Source organism: Melanerpes formicivorus, unplaced genomic scaffold (assembly GCF_026170545.1).
Source record: "Melanerpes formicivorus ecotype bairdi unplaced genomic scaffold, bMelFor1.0.p_v2 SCAF_53, whole genome shotgun sequence".
NCBI classification, from domain to species: Eukaryota; Metazoa; Chordata; class Aves; order Piciformes; family Picidae; genus Melanerpes; species Melanerpes formicivorus.
In genome coordinates, this window is record NW_027142405.1 from 1,145,711 (window position 1) to 1,160,659 (window position 14,949).

A 14,949-nucleotide genomic window follows, 5' to 3' on the forward strand; every position below is an offset into this window, starting at 1 on the left:
ACCTAATGTTATTTATAAGCAGAATGCAATTCACAGTAAGTAAAAGTAAAGCTATGTTTCAAACCAGCATAAATAAAATAAACCTCCCTGGGCAAGACTATTCTTGGATTTGATACTAATGAATCTTGCAGGACTGGCAGTGCCGTTCCAAGTTTTAACATCAGATCCATTTGTTTACCTTTCTTGGCTGTTCAACATAATTTTTCATGGGCCAAGATGGATATTTCAGTTTATTTTGTTTCTGGAGCATGCTATCTCTCTCTGTCTCCTTGCAGTAATGTTGGACTCCACGGGCCAGCTCTAGCTAAATTTAACAGACAGGCTGAGATCCATAAAGTCCGTGAACTCCTAGCAGTTTTGTGAAAGGGGCTGTTGAATATAGGACACTGACAGAAATTGGTGATCTTTCTGAAGGAAAGGCTTGCCCATCTTCATACAGATGTGAGAGCACGCAGGAATGAGAGCCCTTATTGCTCTGAGAGGCAAAGCCACGAGAAACCACCCTCCATGGATTCCACTGTTTATGGGACTTCGTGATCCTTTGAGAAAGGAGATTATCCTAACTCCCTTTTAATTCTCCCACACTTTCTTAATAAATGTAGTATTTTTAGGTTTCCAGCATTCCTCTGCCATATACAAACAACATCGTCACTCACTTCCCATATTCTGCCAGAGGCAAATGGAGCCTGAGACAGACACATGAGTGGTGTGACCAGGGCTATGTAGGAGATGTAACACAGCACTGGGGGGGTTAGAGCCCAGCCACTCATATCTTCTGTCCTGTCTGTTGAGTCAGCAGTGAGTGCAGTTTAAACACACAGAATTATTATTAGAGATCCCAGACTTTCTCAGATGGCTCTTGAAAGTGCAAGATGAGGAGTGAGGCATAAAGCTGCTTTGTCTTAAAAAATAACCAAATTAGAAACCATGTCTCTGGCTGGTTTAATACATAGAAACAATCATATTTGGAAGAAATGATCACAGGTCTGCAGTGCTTTGAAGAAAGAGGACAGCATTGTGGTAGCAGTTGTGAGAGGACCCAGCTTACCCTACTGACCTACCTTCATGAAAGGTGGTGATGTGACACTCTGGATTTTACACATACTTCCTCCACTCTTGGGCCTTCTGTTCACAGTGAGCTTGGAAGGCCAGTGGAAGGCATGTGAAAGAGAAGAGCATCTTTCAAGATGTATTGAAGTACTCTGACAGTGTTCTCTTGATCTTGGTGAGGTCCTCAGCACAGTGGTCAATGTCACTGTTGTTTATGATTTTGCTGTCAGGTCCAAGACTGACGAAAGGTAAACAGAGCAACAAGGTTTAGTTGGTTTCCTTCACCAGGAAAGGTGGTTTTCATCACAAAGTATTTCTTAACAGCTTAGCAACAGAGTGAAACTCTGGAATGTTATGCTCGTTATTGCTAGAGACCAACAACTTACGAGGGGAACATCCTTTTCCCCTTCCTGATTATGTTTTCAACAAATGTGGTGGATTGTGTAGACAGGTGGTTTCTAGCCAGTGGCCTGTAAACCTCCATAGGATCAGCAGGTAATTTTTAGTAGGTGGCTAAAGAGGCTGAGAAAGTTAGACATTGTTTCAGAGGGTTCTTATCCTTTCATGAACTGAAAAAGATGTGACGACTGTCTTACTACTTGAATTAACGATGAGAAATTTATAGATTGTGAGGCTTTTTTAATGACATTTGGAAAGAGACAGGTGAACCACTGTGAGCAAAAAAATAGCAAAAGATAATTGGCATAAGCTCAGATGACAGCATGGTCACCCTAAAGAAGTGCTACTGCCTAAATTTTTCTGCTGATTGTTTTTACAACTAATGCCTGAAGTTTATTACTTTCCATGGGTTTTACTGGGGGAAAGGTAATACTTTTTGGTTTTTTTTTAATCCAGTTTAACTTTTTCCCTTCCATAATCATTCTTTACTAATTTGGTATTTTAAGAGTAGAAGAACTCATTGTGAAACTACAGAAATTAGGTTAGTTATAGCTGAAACAACTTTGATCTGTGTTCTCTCTCTTGCTTATTCCAAGATGCTCTTACTGTTGTTACTATTGCACTGTTGCAATATTATAGTACAGTTTAATAGTCTCATTATCATGTTTGGTGGCATAAAGATGAATGGCAGCAGAATACTTGGGTTTTATGGTTTTGTCTGTATTAACAAGTAGTGTGGACCAACTTGGAGGTATTTCTGTAGAGAAAAGCTTAGTGCTGGGATCCTGAGGTTCACACCAGGCGCATTTCAGGGTTGTTTTTACTCTGAGAAGTCTGGCGTTGCTGACTGTGCTTTGGAGAGCAGGATGCTTCCCTCTCAAGAGTGAGTCTCTCTCAATGATGATTCAGTTCACATGATCCAAATTCACATGATCCCACAGTATACTCAAAAGCCCAGGTAGGGTGAATTATCTGGAGACTTGCTTCAAAAGCTACACACTTGATCTGAACAAAAGCAGTAAGGCAGCTGTACTCTGTGTGGACCTGTGGAATGAAAGGATGGAAAGAAAGGTGGTTTTCAGTGATCTGGTCTTGTAGTTGTACAAGAGAGTAAACCACATTTCATAACTTTTCTTTCTTAATGTTCTTTCTTCCCTTTTCTTCATAGTTATTACTGAAAGGGGAAGGTTGGCGTGAGTAGGCCTCAGGGAAGGAAGGCTGTTTTGAGAAGTTAGAAAGAAGAAATCTTCTACCGAAAGAAGGATCATGCCTTCTTTAAGGAGCTTATACAATGCCAAATGCACATTAGATTCTTAACCAAGAGTGACCTGTGTCTAGCAGTTTGTGCCTGACTTGCTAACATGAGTGTATGCTACTGGAGACAGTGCTTATGCCCTTAAATTGAGGAGGATGGTTAGACACTGGCTGGGCATTCTTTAAATAAAGGTGTGTAGGTTCTTTATGATGTGTATCCCAAGGCAGAGAAGGAGCATATGGCATAGTGAGATGTAATGTCATATTATTGCTAGGATGACTTGGAAAAATATATGATGTTACCTTAAAGAGTAGATGTGAGAGCCTGTCTGGCAGATGTGACAGTCCTGCTTTCTGGATCTGACAGTTGGCAGCTCAGAGAGTATACTACTAAACCTGGTATTTGCTGAAATGCTCATGTTATGATTTGTGCTGAAGAAAAGGAAGTAGAAGTAAAGTAGAGACAGTAGAAGCAGTAGTACAATGATTTGCTTTGGGGAAAAAAAAAAAGAACAAAAAAAAGTTTGGACAAGTAGACTTACACAAAAGCTTAATCTTTCCCTGTGTCCTGTCTCTGATTGAAAGACCAGATTTAGCTACAAAAGTCAACAAGCTTTTGTAGCCAAGCAACTCACTGAATCTAGGCAGAGGACATTTCCCTCTGCCTGGAAGATTTACTTGTTGGCTAAGCTGCTGGCATAGTCCTGTTGATCTCAAAAAGTAAGACCAAACTACAATGATGCTAAGGTGGTTGTGGCTTAGTCAGATTTCTTGTCTAAAAAGAACTTATGGTGAGGCCTCCAAAGTTCCTTACAACAAAGGTCACCGCAGGTTTTTGCTGAAATGTCCTGTACTTTGTGTCAGTGGAGCTATGTGAATGTATAAGAAGTATTGATTGTGCAATATTTCTATATAGCAACAAACAACTGCATCTCAAAATCCAGCCTCATATAGCTAGAAGGCAAGTGAGCCAAGGAAGTGAAGCAGAAGGTAGTAGGAAAAAAATACCAGACTCATCTGTCCCAAAGAACATGAAATGTCTTCTTTTTTCTAGAGCCTTTCACTTGAAGAATCCGGAGTCATACAGTGGTTTGGGTTGGAAGGGTACCTTTAAAGTTCATCTAGTCCAACCTGCCACTCAGTAAGCAGGGACATTTTCAACTAGATCAGGTTGCTCAGAGCCCCATCCTACCTGATCTTGAATGTTTCCATGGGTGGGATCTACCACCTCTCTGGGCAACCTATGCCAATGTCTCATCACCCTAATTGTACACATTTTCTTCCTTATATCTAGTCTGAGTCTCTCTTCTTCTAGTTCAAAACCTCATCCCCCGTCATAATAGGCCCTGCTAAAAAGTCTGTCCCCATCTTTCTTATGGGCCTCTTTAAGTACTAGAAGGCCTGCAGTAAGGTCTCCCCAGAGAATCTCTTCTCCAGGCTAACAACCCCAACTCTCTCAGCCTTGTCCTCACAGTGGAGCTGTTCTATCCCTCTCATCATTTTCGTGGCCTTTCTCTGGAGGCACTCCAACAGGTCCATGTGTTTTGTGTGCTGAGGTCTCCAGAGCTGAATGTAGTATTCCAGGTGAGGTCTCCACCTCCAGAGTAGAGGGGCAGAATCACCTCCTTCAACCTCCTGACCACATTTCCTTTGATGTGGCCCAGGAATGTATCTGGATGTTGTAAATCACACCATACCTCTTAATAGCTCTTTATAAATATCTTTATAAACATTACATGCCCTTTAGCACAGAGACATGCTCACCTGCTGCTTTTCATGGGCAGCACACCGAGGTTTTACAAAAGGGTGTTACTGTCCAGCAAGTTTGGCCAGTGGGAGCCTTGGTTGACGGTGTTCAGCTCTTCATCTGTTTGTGATCCTGTTTTTCAGAAGCTAAGGAAGGTTGAAGGCAGTCATATAGCAGGATGGGGCCCCTGACTTGTGGTGCAGTCAGTGTCTCTCAGGCCTTTGTGGCAGGCCTTTGTGCCATGCTTAGATGCCAGGATAAAGAGGCACTTCAGAGGGTACCAAGAAGAGCCTGAAGTCAGTGTCTGGTGAGGCCAGAGGTGATTGACTTGGAAAGACCTGACACCACTCTGATGAAATAACTGTGTCAAGGCATGGGGCAGTGAGGGTGGGCCAGGTGTCATGGCTCCAAACTCCATGTGATAAAATCACTCTCAGCTGTTAAGGAAAGAGGGGCATTTAGGGTGCTCATGATTATGAGCAGAAGGCAAGAAAAATAATACATACCAGAGATAGGTACTAGGCAGAGGCAAAGGAGGGCAGCAGGTCCATTCCTGTGAGACCTGAAGAAGAGTTCCTGTTCCTGTGACAGGAGATGCACAGTGAGCCCAGTGCTGCCATTTCCTCATCCTTCACAGCCTGCCCCAAAATGAGACTGTATTTTAGCAATGCATTTTGCTCTGGGATGGCCTTGGCCCTATCGCATCACATGTTGTAGTATTATAGTGGTTTTGTCCAGGTCCACCTCAGAACCGCTTGCCCTGTAGATGGTGAGCAAGCCTGGCAGTCCCATCTGCTGCCCAGGCGTGGAGGTGGGCAAGCCTGTCCCAGTTAAAAAAAAGTCAGAGCCAAGTTTTTCTGTAGTGTGTGTCCTTGGGGTTCATTTCTTTCTTTACTTGATTCTTTCTTTCTGTTGCTGTGATTTTTCATTGGTTTTGATTAGAGCTGTGTTAATGTAGCAAGTGTATGAATTGACTAGAATGAAAAATCAGCTCAGCACGTTGACCTTTTGAAAGAGGCATCTCTGTGAAAGGAAGGCTGGGGGAAACGAGAAGTCCCACTGGTGGCATTTTATCAGGCTACTACTCTCATGATAGCTAAGGTTTTCTTAAGGTCCTAGGCTGCCAAAGCAAAGGGTATTGTCTGTCTTGGCTTTTGTTGAAAAACAAAATATTTCAGTCTTCTGAATTCAGCTCAGAACTGCATCTGTTGTATTCTTGCATCTTTGAAGCTAGGAAGGCTGAAAGCCCCCTGGCTTTTGTCCAGTCTTGTGGCTTTTGAGGGAAGTACCATGTTCTGGGGAGATGTGTGCTGATTGACCATCATTTCATTCTGGGGAGTTAGCAGTATAGCACGCTGCAGGTTCTCAGGGCATCCTGGCTGAATTCAGCTTCTTCACAGCTGGCAAGGTCAGTGCTGTATCTGGGGGAAGGGGAAGGGGGATTTGTACTTCAGAGTGAGCCTTAATCTGTCTCTGCTGGGTACCGGAGAAGCTGGGCGCCGCCTCATTTATTGCACTGGGAAGAGTGAAAGAGCTGACAAAATACTCCTTTAGTTTGTTTGAAGCTGCATTCATTTCTCCAGAAGGGGGAGAGTGGAGTAGTTGAATGCTGGGAGGAATGTGCCTAATTCAGGACTGTTCTTCCTCCCTGACTCGACAGATACTACAGGAAAAATCAAGACATTTAGAAAGGAACTGTCAAATCTACTCAGTCAATGTGTTTTTGCTAAGTCCAGCATTATCTGACTGTTGAGTGAGGCTTTCTGTGTGCGGCTGAATAGTTCTGTATTAAGAGTTCACAGCTGGTGTTGATACCATTCAAATGACTGAGCACATACCATAAAAGCACAGAGGTACAAGACATGACTGGACAGTGACTGCGGGGAGAGCACACATGTATGTGGCAGGCTTCCTTTGACTGTGAAATTTGGCTCACAGTATCATGATGTAGCAAAAAAACCCAAAAAAGGCAGAACCAGTTTAAAGTATTTTTGTTATGCTGAATTTTTAGTGGTTTATGCTCTACTGTATGAATTGTTACCATTGCTTTGTGTGTTTGGTTTTGTTTGTTTGTGGGGTTTTTGTGTTTCTTTTGTGTTTGTTTGGTTTTTTTGTTAAACCAGAAATTTTCCCCCATCACAGTTAAATCTCTTTTAATTTGACAATCCCTGATTTGCTTGCTCCTGTTTTTGTAAGGATCATGTGGGTAGTGCAAGCTGTACAGCAAATTAATGTATGCTACTCAAGATAGTAAAATTCAGGGTTACAATAGGCCTTTTTTCAGCAGCTGTAAAGCTGTTATGTGACTACAGTGAATCCATTCACTCTCCCCCACACTTGCTGAGAGCACCCGGGAGAAGAGATTCGTATTTGTGAAATAACTATGCAGCAAAACTGTTTCAGAAAGACAAGCAGATCTTGCTCTTCGTTTTGGTTCACATGGTCTGTTTCTGTGGGTGTGAAGTTTCAGTCTCATGGAAGTTAAGAGATACCTGAACTTTGTCCACATTACCAGGTGATCCACCAAATTGGCATGGTTGTCATGGTCCTCCCATCAGTCTTCTGAGATGGGGGAGTACTCTTATCTTGCTATAAGTGGAAGGGGGAAACTGAGGCAGAGGAAAATTTGGTTTATGTGACAATGTGCATTGCTTGCCAAATGCTCATAGTTTAGTTCCAATACAGAAACTTCAGTGTCATTCGAAGCTGTTTCGGCCTTTCAGGAAGTGTTAAAGCGTTTGCCCGTAGGTCACACACAAAGCCTGGAGGATAGCTTTGTATCTGTCCCTCAAATATTATTTGTCTCTTTAAACAGAGCTTTAAAAATGTAAGTGAGAACAGGAGTGTTTAATAATGATTTTCATTTTAAAATAGAATCCCTGGCCATCTTGTATTTGAGTTGGGGAAAGAAAGAAAAAAGGCAGAACCTATTTGATTCAGCAGGGTGACGCTGCGTAAAATAGTCTCTAACACTTTTTCTTAATTTAAGAATAGTTTCTAGGTGGTATGAGTCATGGACAGTGTGTCCTCATTTCACTTTGAACTTCCAGCCTTCTCTGGATTTGTGTCACAGCTTTAGAGGGCTTCATCCTCTTCCTGCAAGTCTGTAGGCTTGGCTGTTGAAACCTTTACTCATGCTGAGTGAAGCAAGCTCCTTTAGCAAGCAGCAACGCTACGTAAGCAGGAACAAGCACAGTGTTGTTGGGGAGCAGGGTGATTTAAAGAGAGTATTTTGGACTGGTTTGTACTGTAAGCAACTCCAGGGAGTAACCATCTAGGTGCAGCCTCTGTGCATGTGTCAGGGGAAGCCCATCTGTCCCCTTTGTATGTTGGTCTTTGCTCTGAGTTTTAGGTTTTTTTTTTTCTGGGGGCTGCGTGGGAATAAACTGCAATGTAGAAACCTGTACTACTGAATTCCTGCCTGCTTTTTGGAAAAGGGGTATTTTGTGAAGTATGTACAGCCACAGAAGGCTGCAGATAATGTCTCTTTCTTAATTAATAGCAATGGAAAATATTTTTCAGTGCTGTCTGTCCTAACTGAGGAAGAAAACCAAAGCTGTCTGGCTTACATGCACTCAAGGCCAAATCCTTCTTGTTGCTGTGTTGTGAAAGTTTATTGGCTTCAATGGGGTAGTCACAGGTGTAGCCCTGGGAACTGTTTGTCTTTCAGGCTTTTTACAGAGCAAGAATGAGCATAGTTGTTGGTCCTAAAAACTATTTGTATAGAAATAACTGAGATGCCTGTAATCCAGAGGGGCCGTGCAAATGCAAGACTGCGCTCTCAGAGGGAAAGTGAACTCTGCACTGGCTGGCAGTGTTTCCTTCTTGTAGCCAGGGGATTTTCCTGCTGACAGAGCCTGGTTTGGAGGCTTACATACCCAGCCAGCTCCTGGCCTGCCTTGCTGCAGGTATGAGAAAGGGAGGAGGGGCAGTGAGAAAGTGTTGTGGTAGCAGCACTCGTGAAAATTCAAAACACTTCAGACCTTTTTTGGTGATGGTGGAGAATGTCAGAATTGATTGTATTAGAGACCTGCCAGTTTCTCTTACTCATTTGCTTTGTTGCTCCTCCTCCCTTCCTTCCTCTCTCTCAGACGGGCTGGGTTTTGCAGTGCTAATGCCAGATTGCTTCTCCAGCATGGCCACTGCTTCCCCATGCCTCTACTACAGAAATACTAGAGTAACTCAGTGAGGATTCAGGGTGTTGGCCATATGTGTATTATTAGTGGTAATAACAGTGGGTAGTAGTAATAATAAAACCAACGATTGCTCTCCCATGTAACAGTTTGGTACTTTACATAATGATTTTTTCTTACTATTTGTAAGTCTGGGCTTTCTTCTCATCTTCATAAATTAGTTCATAGTAGTTTGTGCTTTAAATGAATGCTTGTAGTGTACTATCTTGCAGATTTAGAAAATAACATAGTTTTCAATGGTCTAACAGAGTGGGGGTTTGGGGTTTGGTTTTTGTGTGTGTGTGTTTTTGTTTGGTTTGGTTTTGTTGGCTTGCTTTGTTATGGTTTAGTTTATTTTTTAAAGTACAGCCTACAAAAGAATGTTCATGCTGCATCTGCTGGGGGTAGTTATCACACTTGCTTTAGATAATGAACTATATATCAGAGAAAGGTCAGGGATTTCCCCTGTGCCACCTACCAGTTGCTTGAAATGACATTTTCATTCTGAGCATTTCTTGTTTTGTTTTTGTTTAAGATCCTGGAGCACAGGAAAAAAGTTTTACTGCAAAACATCAGAGGAAAAAAAAAGGCTGCAACATCTCCAGTGAGAGAGGGGGGTAAAAAAAAAAAAGAGATCTGCAATCACCTCTTGAAACACTCGCATGATCTGAGGTAAGTGATTGGAAGATCTTCTCCTAAGTTACAGTTAGTTTATAATTAAGTTAATAATTATTTACCTCAGAGTGTTATGATGTTTCTATTGAAGGCAATAAAACTAGATGGGAGAGAAGCTTAATGGCAAACCCAGAAGCAGCAGTAAAAATGTGCAATGCACTTACAGTTTGGAAAATTGGCCCTGCGAGGTCCAAACCCACCAACAAGCAATTGTTCCAACATTTATAAGGGTTAAACCCTGTGTAAATCAATGAGGCTATTCTCCAGGAAAGTTAGGCATGTGCCTGAATATTTCCAAAAGTGGAATCTATATGATACAGGAACTCTGCAGAGGAAAGCTATTGAAGAGCATACAATGCACAGCCAGAAAAATGCATTTACAATTCTCTTACTGTTAGTGATAATGTCATGAGTAATCTGATTTGACAGCATTCTTAAGTGATATTTTTGTATTAATTACATAGTTCTCATTTTTGTGTTTAAACACCTCATTGAAATACCAAACTTCTTAACACAGCCTGTAAGTTCTACACCAGTTTTAATAATACGTCTGTCTTAATTGCTTCATCCGTCTGTCTCTGAGCAGGCAGAGTTAAATGTATGAAGAAAATAATGTCCCCTTTCATAACCAGAGTTGCAAATTGCACTTGGATATTTGAATAGCAGCCGAACTAAGACTTGCCCTGACTGAGGCCGAATTGTGCTGTCCTGAGTTAATAATTTTTTGTAACAAAGACAATGGTGAGTCACAGGGAAAAGCTCACCTTTCCCCCCGAGTCGTTTGGTTTGGGTTTATTTCTCATTAGAGAAGAACGACCTCTGAGGGTTTTTTTTTGGTCTAGTAAATAGAAAATGTTACACTCATAAAACTTTTAACCACTGAAAATGCTGCATAAACTAAAACTAATACCTTCCAGCTTCTTTCTTAAATAAAAATGTGAAGTTATTTACTCCATTCTACCCCACAAGTGTGCTGGAGGAGAAAAATTAAGAAACCTGCAGAGTGGTAAAGATCCAGATAACATAGAAGGGGCAGGGGATACAAGCCCACAGGTGTACAGAATATCAAAAACCTCCAGCTCGTAGCATTTGCAGACATTTGTTGCTTACCAGGTTTCAGAAGAGAGCAGAGCATTACCCAGCCCTGGTGATTGCTCTGTATTTGTTTGGTAGGAATTAAGCTATTAAGTTTCTTTTGTAATCAACAGGATCACTGCAGGGAGCTCAGTATTTCCTTTCTGGTCAGCAGACAGCCATTGCTTACGAAATTGTAACAGTCCTGTAGACATTTGTACTGATTTATCCAAAATGTTCAAAACTTTTGCAAATTAGTGTAGCCAGCTCCTTTTGACTTGCACTAGGGACTGTGAGGCCAGGCAGGAATACAAGACTCTTTCAGCAGGAATCTGAGGTGATTTTTGTAGTTGTTAAATGAGGTGTTAATGCAAATCTGTTTGACACTGCTGCTCCATGGCTTTTAGTGTCTCCAGGTCTTATCTATCCCTCTCTCTCACCATCCCTGTAGCTCAGTTGCATAAATGCTTTTTTCCCTGGAGCAAGCCCTGTTTCAGGTGTAGGGCAACAGTCCTGACCAAATCAGTGAGAGAAGAGCTGTGCTGCCGCAACCCACATGTGATTGCTCCCAGTCCATCTTTGCCTTCTTTCTGTCCACTGTCCTGGTGGCAAGCATTCATACTCAGCTCTGCAGAGCGTAAGTCAAAATACTGTTATTCGTGTCCTCCTTTCATTGATGTCAGACCAGGATCATGTGCCTGATTTTCCTTTCACATTTGTCTTCTCGTTGCTCCTGAGGATTTGAATTTGAGGGGGAAGTATCTTCATAACATTTGTATGGCCTTTGTAAGCATTTGATCAGCTCTCTGCAGTCACAAAACCACTAAATCTTCTTTTAGTCTTCTGTGTGTTGGAGAGTGCAGGAGCTCATTTGAGGAGTATTAAGGAAAGAGACATTCTTTGGTCGTGAAAGATGCATTTTAAGATACATTAAATTGTACCACTATTTCTGCCCTTTCTTGATTATTTTTTCACTATGTGAACAAATAATGCCCCCTTTCGTGTGCCCAGAGAAGGTCCTGTGGTGTGTGTCAGGGAGTTTTGTGGGTGCCAAGCTGATCAAGAGGAGGGAATAATTTTTTGCTGCCTTTTATTCTTTTCTGGGAGTGAATATGCAGGACTGAGTCTGCCCAGATGAAACACATGGCCTGTTTTGTTTTGCCTTTCTCTGCTCTTCTTTCAGCTGTCAGCATGCCATGTTCAGATGGCAGTGATCAGCCACAAATTGTCCCCTGTCCTTGCTCCTCAGCTCTCCTAAACTATGTGTTTTGTGGAGCTCTTCAAAAAAGATGGCACCGGTTCGATTTTAATTCTTCCCCTTTCTCCCCTCCCTAATCCCCATCCCAGCTAGTGGAAAAAGAGGTTGGTTGGTTGTGTTTTCCCCTCAAGTCTGCTGCATTAGTTCCCAAAGCAACTTGTGTTAAGTGGAAATGAGGCTTGATAATATGTGTGTTTGCCAGAGTCTTGCTTAGAGTTTTACATTCCTTTTGCCCCTCTATCTGGATCTTTTCAATGGGGCTTCTCTGTTGTGAATCAGAAAGAAAGGGCACGAGCTGCCAGGCATATAATGGAATTGTTCATTTGTTTCTGTGTGTATGAGCCTTTGTAAAGAGGAGAGGGTGAGGAGAAAGAGTGGAGAGCTTTGCTGTGGGGAGTTGGGAAAGTGCAGTGGTATAGCCCAGGGCGCTGTGGCGGTGGAACATGGCCATGCCTGTGCTGCTGCCACTGTGTCCATTCTACTCAGCACCTGAGACTATTACTTGAGACTCACACCACTTAACATGTCACATGAAAATGCACGAGGCTTATGCAGCCGTTGAATGTAGGAGCTGTAAACCACATAAGGCAGAACATTACAAAGCTGTAATATTTCCAACACTTTCCTTAAACCATGTGCATTGGCTTTCAAAAGAGTGATGTAAATACGAACCATGCCAATACTGTGCTGCCTCACTGTGAGGCTATTTATTATAAAGGACGTATGGTGTAAGTCATTTTAGTATGGAGTAGATAAGAGCTTGGATCCAAGCCCACCAGCAGCTTCACAGAAGGCAGGATCCAGATCTGAAGTCAGTAGTTCACACAGTTTCTAATGCCGAGTGGTTTTAACTTACTCCATAAAATCAAAGTAGCCAGAATTTTTTAAATTGAGACTTTTAAAGAAGATCTTGCCTTTTTCTCACCCACCATTCTCTTCATTAGAAGGTTATTGTGTAAGCACAGCAGTTACTTTCTCCAAGCCACTATAGCCAGGACATACCCACTGAGGGTGTATGGAGGCACCTCCATGGTGGTGACCATTATACAGCCATCTCCTATTTTTGCAGAGGAGTTTTTCTTCTGAGAAGTTAGACCTCCCTTCTTGATGAAGGTCTTTGGAATCACAGCGGAGGCTTTGGAGGTTGGACCTTGGAATTTTAGCAGACACCAAGAAACAGTTGGTCAGCCTGGCATGGAGCAAGCCAGGCCACAATTGCTGGACTTCCCACCTCCTAACAAGCACTTTCTCATGGTACTGTAGCTGAAGTACAGACATGACGAATTAGGGCGTTGCACACAAGAAGTTCATAAAGACTTAACACTAAACTTTTCTTTCCTTGTCTGATAAAGAACACTGTTCTTATTCTTCTCCTTTGAACCTGGACACAACATTTTTAGGGCTTTTCAGTCTCTGTGTGCACTTACTAAAGAGGTATCTGGTTATGTTCTACTTTACACATTCCGTTGCATAGGTCAGAGAGTCAAATCCAGCACCCAGAGACTTTATGTGGATTTGTAGCACTCCCTGTGGAACTGGGAATCCATAAGCCAGTGAATGGCTTATGAAGGTACACAAATGCAGAATTTCAATCTACTGCATATATTACTGCAGCTTATTGCATATGTGTGCTACAGCAGAGAAATATGTGTTTGGCAGAGAAATGCTGGTATAGGAAAGGTGATAAGTGCTGGTGAACTGGGAATTATTTAGGTATGGCAGTTAATTTGCACCCTGCTGAAAAACATCATCTTTCTGGTTTGCAATATGGAAAGCTCATGATGCTTCAGATACCTCTAAAAGATACTGCCCAAACAATATTTGGGTGTTTCAAAAGTAACCTCAGAGTTGTCACACGGTGGGGAAATGCCAAATACCTGAGGTGGCAAGCTAAGACAAAGCTCAGGCACTGCAGATTGGGGTCTGGATGATCTGTCTGTTTGCAGCCTGAGTCAGAAATAAGTAATTTGAAAAGTGTTTCCTTCTCCACAAACCTCACTGTTCAGGGTTCTATATTTCTTTTCCTCAGGTTGCAAGCACATCAGGTTTGGACAAAATTTAACTCCTTAGGTGGCCATTTTCCACTGATCCATGTAGAGACCAAATGTGATAGGTGTTTCATCCTGGTCTGCGTGAGAAATAAGACCAGGGAAGTGACTGACCTCCTGTTCTCAGCACTGGTGAGGACACTGTGTTCACCCATTGAGGTGCTGCAGCAGGTCCAGAGAAGGGTAATGAAGCTGGTGAGGAGTCTAGAGCACAAGTCTTGTGAGGAGTGGCTGAGGGAACTGGAATTGTTTAGCCTGGATAAAAGGAGACTGAGAGGAATCTTCTTATTCTCTACAACTCCTTGAAAGGAGGTTGTAGCAAGGTGGGGGTCAGTCTCTTCTCCCAAGTAGCGATAAGACAAAAGGAAACAGCCTCAAGTTGCACCAGGGGAAGTTTAGAAGAGAATCCTTCACTGAAAGGGTTCCCAAATGCTGGAACAGGTTCATCAGGGAAGCAATAGAATCCCTGGCCCTGAAGGTGTTTAAAAGGTGCCTGTGGTGCTAAGGGACATGGTTTAGCACCAGACTTGGTAATTAGGTAATGGTTGGACTCAGTGATCTTACAGTTGTTGCGGTTGGAAATAACTTTATGATTCTGTGTTGTTTTTACAAAGGATGAGCAAGGTCTACTGATTTGTGTGCTGTGCATGCCAGTGAGCAGACTTTATTGTAATTTTCTGGTTTTTTCTGTTTTCTTTGATGACACTGTGCTTGGTGCTGGTGGTCCTTGAGCAGAGTGGTCAAGAAGAGTGTTGCAAATTCATGTACACTTGTGTCCCATTTTACTGGTATGTAACAGAGCAGCTGCTCACCATCCAGGAAAGCAAATGGTAGCCATCAGAACAGCAGTGTGTGTTGGCCCATGCCTGGGAGCCTCTTATTTGCCCTCTGTTATAACCTGTTCACAGTGCTAGAGGGGCCAGGTGACAGGGGTTAGTGCAGAGAGCTGGAGTGAGGAAGATTTTTTTGAACCCAAGACACTGTGAAAAAAACTTTGGCAGAAGGGATACTACGGCAAGAGCCTGAATGCAGAGCTATCAGTGTGCTTCCCCTCAGCTTCAGGGCTGGGCAGCTGGAGCCCATGCAGGAGCTCTTGGCTGCCAAGCCACAGCCCTTCATGCCCTGACAGAGTGGAGCTGTGGGTGCAAGATGCTGTCCTGAGGGCTTGGCGACCCTGCGGTGGCTCATACTTTGCAGCGGGGAGTCCGTCGGCAGCTGGCTGCCCTCTCCTGCCCTGATTCTCTGCAGCATGGTTGCTGTGGGCAGGGTGCT

General features: G+C 42.8%; 1 protein-coding gene across 4 annotated transcripts in view; it reads left to right on the forward strand.

Moving 5' to 3' along the window:
* ATXN1 (ataxin 1) overlaps window positions 1-14,949 on the forward strand; it is a 445,788-nt gene that overhangs the window by 270,833 nt on the left and 160,006 nt on the right. For 3 of the 4 annotated variants that reach the window (XM_068160811.1, XM_068160813.1, XM_068160812.1), the window contains one exon: window positions 9,158-9,294. The gene's annotated coding sequence lies outside the window, so the exon portion shown is untranslated. Of the gene's footprint in view, window positions 1-8,630; window positions 8,769-9,157; window positions 9,295-14,949 lie in introns of those variants that run through there. The other variant, XM_068160814.1, reaches the window with a different exon arrangement.